Below are 6,431 nucleotides of genomic sequence, written 5' to 3'. Positions count from 1 at the left end.
ATAATCTTTGTGGAGTAGTTACTGTGTGCCAGGATCTGTGCTAGACACTTGACCTGTAGCACGTAGTGAGTCTCTACACCTGGCATACAGGGTGGCTGCCACTCTAGTCTGCATCGTGCAGATGAGAAACGAGGCTCAGAGGCATTGCCTTGCTTGCCCAAGGTTGCAGGTACAAGTGGCAGAGTGGGGATCCCACTGAGATCTGACCAACAGCATCGAGGGCTGTTGCTGTTAGCGTGGTCTGAGCCATCTATGAGGCTCAGCTGATCCTGAGTCTGTGATGAGGAGTGTGTGTGGCAGGCAGGGGAGGAGGGAAGTGAGGCAAGAAAGGGAGGAATCCATCAAGGGTGCGCTCAGGGGCAGGCCATGGTTGTGGGGAGCGGAGCTTCCCTCCTGCTGGGGAACTCTGGGGAAGACTGTGGCCCTTCCAAGCAGCATGGTGGCTGAGGTATTTATCCAGAACTCTGTCCATTATAGTCAAGGGCGACTCCCAGTACTTGAATAACATTTAAAGAGTGCTGCTATGCGCCACATGTTGTGCTAAACACACCCTCGCTTCCCAGCAACACTGTATGGTAGGCACTACTGTTCCTACTTTGTAGACAGGGAAACTGAGACCCAGAGAGCTGGAGAGGCTACACCTCCCAGTGATTTGTGAGGCTGGGCTTCCAGCCCAGGCCTTCTGGTCCAGAGCCTGTGCTGCCGCTCTCTGCATGGCCTGGCCACACACACTCCCCGCTGCAACGCTGGCGCTGCCACCCTGCTCTGGCCCCACTGACCCATGAGCCTGGCCCAACCCCTCAGGCCGGGAGATACAGGAAGCGCAAATTCCCCCAAGTTCTTAGACCGTCCTGGACCTGGACCCGCTCAGACCACCATCCCTGCTGTCCCCAGTTCTGCAGGGCTTTGGTTTTTGTCACCGTGCCATATACTTCCTCGGTCCCCTCCCGCTCCAGCCACTTTGATGTAGTTTCTGTTCCCTGTCCTGCAGCTGGCATGCACATGGCAGGGCAGGCATCTGAGCCTGTCCCCACAATGTCCCTTCTGCCACTTCTCCACAGCTGCTCATGATCCCAGTATCCTCCAGACTCAGTCTTCCCATTGGGAGCTCTGTATTTGGGGGTGGGAGTGAGAGTCAGAGCTTGAAGGCAGCTTCCCAGGGGAGACAGGAAACCCTGGCACCCAGCCTCTTCTCCAGGCAAAAGAACAGGGCTGGTGTTCACTGTGGCTGCAATGAAAAGCTGCAAGTTGGCAACGTTGGCCCTAAGCCCGCTGGGTGCCTCCCCACATTGCCCCAGATGCTCCCCCAATCCAGCATCTAAAAAAGCAGCACCCACACAGTGGGGACTTCCAAACACCTGCTCCATCCGTGCCTTGCTAAATATTTTGCAAAACATCCTTGCAAAGCAGTGGGCAAGGGTGGGTGGGGTGAGTCTCTAGGCTAGAACAGGCCACACACCACCCACCCACGGGTTGCAGTCTCCAGCTAGGGCCTCTAGCTGTTTCATGGAGCCCGTGGTGAAGCTCCCACAAGCAGTTGTGTGATAGCGGCCAGTCAGTGCATCTGCACGTGGGCATTCTGCAGGCCAAGTGTCTCCAGGCTGAGTGACTGAGCCCCTCTGAGCCTTCATTCTGCATTTGAATGTGTCCATGGCTATGCCCTACTTGCAAGGCTGTTTGAAGATTCAGTTAAACAATATACTCAAAGTGTTTGCCTTAGCACCCAACACACAGTCAACATTACAAAAAAGTAGTGTTATGTATAAATTTAAAACAAAGAGGGACAGCCATGCTGATTTGTGACCTACTTTTAAACATGAACTCATAGAATTTGCCATCCTGGTGGATGTAGTTCTACAGAGCAGTTTTGAGCCTAGGTAGCTGAGAGCACAGACTCTGGGGCCAAGCTGCTTGGATTGCAAATGCCAGCTTTGGCAATTGAAAGCTGTGTGATCTTAGGCAAGTCAGTTAACCTCTCTGTGTGTCAGTGTCTACATCTATGAAAGGAGAACAAAAACCATACCTAGGTCAAAGTATTGTTGTGAGAATTAAATTAGTTAATACGTAGAAAATGCTTTGCCCTGTTTCTGGCAGGATGTAAGATGTTTACACAGATTGATTATTCCTTTATTATTTATGCATGGAATAGATATGCCTTCTCTTTGATTATTCCTTCTAATTGATTCCTTCTAATTTCTTCTAATTGATTATTCCTTTATTATTTATCTGTGGAAGAGATATGATTTAGTTTGACTTATCAAGCAAATTTTAAAAATTTTAATTATATTCTTTTTATTTTTTGTTCAGTTTTTATTTATAGCAAAGTACATAATACACGGTCATTTTGTGAGCACTAACAACAAAGGTAGGGCGGTAAAAAGAAAAGGAGGAGGAGCAAGCATCTTGAAGGACCAAAAAAAAAAAACCTAAGTTAGAGCTGGGGTTCAGACCAAGGTCTGTCTGTATGGTACCAAAGCCCATTGAGCTAATCAAGGTGAAAACCTAGAAGCTTTTAACATTGGGATGAAAAGCCAAAACAAAAACAAAAACAAAACAAAACAACAACAAAAAAACAAACCAAATGCATTTAGTAAATACCTCAATTGCCAGAGAATGCTTTCTTGCAATAAAGACAGGCTCAGACCTGATATCTCAGTTCAAGCCTCGCTCTACCTTTAGCTAAATGACCTCAGTTAAATCACTCCCTGTCTCTGAGCCTCAGTTGCCCCATCTACAAAATGGGGCTGATACAAGAACCTGCCCAGGACGTTGTGAATCAAATGTGGCCATGAGTGTGAAAGCAAAGAGTGTGTAGCCAATAAGCTTCCCTAGATTGAAGGCGAGAAGGAGCTGGACTGGAACCCAGATCAGCCACTTCCTTGTTATTTCAGCAAGTCAGCTCCCCTCCCGGAACCTCAGTTTCCTCATCTAAAGCAAAAGAGGAAAAAAATAGCGGTTTCCCTAATAATCAAATGTAGGCCAGTGTTGCCCTCACCTGGGAGCTGATGCTATTGGCTCAGGGTCACCCTTACTATTGGCCAAGCCTCTGTGGCTGCAGAGAGAACAACAGCTTCCCAGGATGGTTCAGCTCCAGCCCTTGACACCCCCATCACTCCTGTCTGTGGGAACAGCATAGCCCTAGGCCACTGTGGGGCAGTTGCCCCTTCCCTGGGTTAGTTTGATGAAACCTCAGGTGTCACTCTGTCCGTGTGCTGCTCTATCACTGACTTTTCTGAGGATACAGAACAGCTTCAAAAGTAAGAGCTGCTTAGTGCATGTGGACCTCGAACCAGGTGTGTGTGTGTGTGGTTTTTTTTTTTTTTTTTAAATATACTCACTTTAAAAAATCATTTGGCATGTTGCAAGGAGCACACATTACTTTTATAAGTTTTTGTCTGTTGGTTTTTAAATAGAAATGGGTTGTCACCATGTTGTCCAGGCTACTCTCAAATTCCTGGCCTCAAGCAATCCTCCCCGCTTGGCCCCCAGTGTGTTGGGATTACAGGCATGAGCCACTGCACCTGCTCACACGTTACTTTCATAGTGAAATAAAATTAAATCAAGAAATTATAAAAGTTAAATTAGATAAATGAGGAGTTTTTTTCTTGCCATAACTCCATCTACAATTTCTCCCAAGGCTCACTGATGACAGATGGGGAGACCAGTGGTTATGGCCTTGTGGCTGGGTTCAAATTCCCGCCCTAATGTTTACTACTCAAGGATCTTGGGCAAGTTTTCACTGAAACTCAAATTTCTCATCTGTAAAGTGGGCCCGCAACTGTGTCTCACATAGAGTTACTGTATGACGCAGCAGTTCCACTCCTAAATATGTGTCCAAGATAATTAAAAGTGTTAATTATGCTTCAAAGGTGTACAAACAAAAATTTGTACATGAATGTTCATAGCAAAACTATTCCCAATAGCCAAAAGGTAAAAGCAACCCAAACATCCATAACTAATGAGTGGATAAACAAACTGTGGTCTGTCTGTCCATACGATGGAATATTTTTCAGCCATAAAAAAGAGAGAAGTCCTGCTACCTGCTACAGCATGAATGAACCCTGGAAATAATTCTGCTAAATGAAAAAAGCCAGATGCAAAAGGCCGCATATTGTGCAATTCCATTTATAGGAAATGTCTAGAACAGGCAAATCCATAGAGGATTAGTGGCTGTTAGGGGCTAGGGGAAGCGGGGAACGGGCAGTGACTTCTCAATGGATATGAGATTTCTCTCTGGGGTGATGAAATGTTCTGGAATTAAATAATGGTGATGGTCGCACAATTTTGTAAATGCATGGAAAGCCACTGAATTGTACATTTTAATATGGTTAAAACAGTGAATTTTGTCATATGAATTTTACCTCACTAGAAAACAAAAGATAAACAAAAAGTAAAGAGTTGGGCCTGAGGCCGGGCGCAGTGGCTCACGCCTGTAATCCCAGCACTTTGGGAGGCCGAGGTGGGTGGATCACCTGAGGTCAGAAGTTCAAGACCAGCCTGGTCCACATGGTGAAACCCCGTCTCTACTAAATATACAAAACTTAGCCAGGCGTGGTGGCAGTCGCCTGTAATCCCCGCTACTCGAGAGGCTGAGGCAGGAGAATTGCTTGAACCCGGAAGGCGGAGGTTGCAGTGAGCCGAGATCGCGCCATTGCGCTTCAGCCCGGGCAACAGGAGCAAAAACTTTGTCTCAAAAAAAAAAAAAGAAAAGAGTTGGGCCTGAAACGAAGTCGCACCTGTGAAGCATTTGCACAGCCCCTGGCATGGAATAAGTGCCAGCTGAACTTAGCTCCCGGGAAATAAAAGTGAAGATGTGTACAGTTCTAAAGCGTGCCATTTACTCCAAGCCCGAAAGCCTTGCTCCGAGAAGCCAGCAGTCCATCCTGGGCCTGGGAAGCTGAACAGAAGCCCTCTCCATGAACTCTTCCAATCCTAGTTTACGTGGCACTCGAGGACTCAAAGGAAATTAAGGCCAAACAGGGAAATTGCAGGGGAAGTAACTGCAGTAAAGGAGAATGATATGAAACAGTGGTGAGTCCTCTTTCTTCATGAAGACCGACTCAGGAAAAATAAAAATCTTATGTGTGGCATTCTTTTTCCCATTTAATAATGAAAGTCGTTAAAGTGTGTCCCATAGAAAATATATAATCTTACAACATAGACTACATACTGTTTTGAATAACAGTGCAGGCTCCGAAGCCAGACTGCCTGGGGTCAAATCCTGTCTCTGAAGCAGAGGCTGTGGCGCTTCAGGCAAATGGCTTAACCTCTCTGTGCCTCAGTTTCCTCATCTGTACCTACCCCATGGGGTGGTTGTGAGAATTTCATGCAAAGTTGTTGGGCTGGTATCTGGCACAGCAAGAGGGCTCCGTAAATGCTTGCGTGTATTAGAGATATTATTATACAACAGCTATTCCTGAGAAAACATTTCCTATTTTTTTCAGCCACCAAAATGTTAATTTCTGGGCAAATGTCACGAGCACAACAGGGAGACAACTTTCCTTTGTTGTTGATGTCGTTGTTGTTGTTTTAGAGACAGAGTCGCACTATGTTGCCCAGACTGGTCTCAAACTCCTGGCCTCAAGGATCCTCCTGCCTTGGCTTCCCAAAGTGGTGGGATTATAGGTGTAATCCACTGTGTCCAGCCAGGAGACAGATTTCTGATCCTTCAGTCTGAGATTTGATTTTGTGAATGAAATGGGTCATGGTGATTATGGACCAGGTTTTCTCAATTTGGGCACTGTTGACATTTGGGGCTGAATACTTCTTTGTTGGGCGGGGGAGAGGGTATCGTCCTGGGTATTGCGGGAAGCTTTTAGCAGCATCCCTGGTCTCTTACCCACCATCTGCCTCCCCACCCCTCAACTGTGACATCAAAAATGTCTCCAGATATTGCCAAACGTCCCCTGGAAACAAAATATGCGTTGGTTGAGAACCACTGCTATAAAAAGACAAATGGAAAAAAGGAGACAGTTATTACATTTTATTATATCTTCTCTGTTTCTAGAGAAGTTTTGAGAAATACTACATTGGCGTGAGTTTTCAAAGATCACATTTTAGAGTGACAGATGATGTCTCAGTTTGAGGGAGTGGAAAGACTTTTGAACTAAGCTTAAAATCCAGGCTGGGCGTAGTGGCTCACTCCTGTAATCCCAGCACTTTGGGAGGCCAAGGCTGGTGGATCACTGAGGTCAGGAGTTCGAGACCAGCCTGGCCAATATGGTGAAACCCCTTCTCTACTAAAAATACAAAAATTAGCCAAGTGTGGGGGCGTGCACCTGTAATCCCAGCTACCTGGGAGGCTGACGCAGGAGAATTGCTTGAACCTGGGAGGCAGAGGTTGCAGTGAGCTGAGAGCGCACCACTGCACTCCAGCCTGGGCAACAGAGTGAGACTCTGTCTCAAAAAATAAAATAAAATAAAAATAAAAC

Source organism: Pongo pygmaeus, chromosome 21 (genome assembly GCF_028885625.2).
Source record: "Pongo pygmaeus isolate AG05252 chromosome 21, NHGRI_mPonPyg2-v2.0_pri, whole genome shotgun sequence".
Classification (NCBI taxonomy): domain Eukaryota; kingdom Metazoa; phylum Chordata; class Mammalia; order Primates; family Hominidae; genus Pongo; species Pongo pygmaeus.
The sequence above is the reverse complement of the archived record's forward strand: the minus strand, read 5'-3'. Positions refer to the sequence as shown.